Consider the following 624-nt stretch of genomic DNA (forward strand, 5'->3'; position numbering starts at 1 on the left):
AGAAAAGACAGCGGATCACATGCACTGTCTTCCTCAGCCTTCCCTCCATGCCCAGCACAGCCACTTCAAGGTAACCTCAGTGGCTCCAGTTTTTCCCATTGATTTGATTTCTTCTCACCTCCACAGCTTCCCTAAGGTTGAGGGTGGAGGAAGCAGCAGCAAGCCACGGCAGTGTACCATCTGGAGGCCTGGGAGCCCATCATGACGGGTCTGGCGAGGACCACACAGGGGCCACTCCCAGCCTGCCCCTGCCCCTGTCCCAGCCCCAGGCTCACTGACCTTGCAGATATTTTCTTCTCCCTGATCCTATCTTGTTTTCAATCTTCCCTTGCCACTGACCAAAGTTCTGGGCCATACTTGGGACGGCCAGCGTGAGCCTCACCAGGCTGCCTGAGAGGGAAAGTCCGGGTCTGGCGCCTGGGAATGGCGTGCACTAAGAGAAGAACAAGGGTTTCTGGACTCTCTCTTGAGACCCAAGTTAAAATTCCTCTTCCAAAATCTATGATTTCTGTGGCTTGGGACAGTTAGTAATCTGTGCTAGGCTTCAGGCTGCAGATCTTTGAAGAGACTGAGTCTATTAATGTTGAACGCTGACGTGGTTCCCAGTGACAGGGAATGGGCAGC

Source organism: Tupaia chinensis, unplaced genomic scaffold, assembly GCF_000334495.1.
Source record: "Tupaia chinensis unplaced genomic scaffold, TupChi_1.0 Scaffold141399_1, whole genome shotgun sequence".
NCBI lineage: Eukaryota > Metazoa > Chordata > Mammalia > Scandentia > Tupaiidae > Tupaia > Tupaia belangeri.